This window comes from Rana temporaria, chromosome 1 (assembly GCF_905171775.1).
Source record: "Rana temporaria chromosome 1, aRanTem1.1, whole genome shotgun sequence".
NCBI classification, from domain to species: Eukaryota; Metazoa; Chordata; class Amphibia; order Anura; family Ranidae; genus Rana; species Rana temporaria.
In genome coordinates, this window is record NC_053489.1 from 377,571,884 (window position 1) to 377,572,227 (window position 344).

A 344-nucleotide genomic window follows, 5' to 3' on the forward strand; every position below is an offset into this window, starting at 1 on the left:
ATTTTGTTCCCTAGTGTTTTGAAGAGTTCCGAGTGGAGCTTCTTCTGAGATCTAGTCCAGTGAGTTGTCACCGGTTTTGTCGTTTTTTTGGGCTGGCATTTTTGGTGATTGTGAATTTGATGGCATGGTGATCGGTCCATGGTTGCGGCTCATTTCCCAGGATGTCAATTTCCAAATCTTGTTTGAAAATGAGATCGAGCGTATGGCCTGAGGCATGAGTGGGGCCTTGTATTAGTTGCTGCAGACCTAATCCTTCCAGATGGTCGATGCAGGCGTCGGCTACGGGGTCCAGCGAGGAGTTGGCCCAGAGGTTGAAATCCCCAAGCACCAAAAGGTGTTTGATG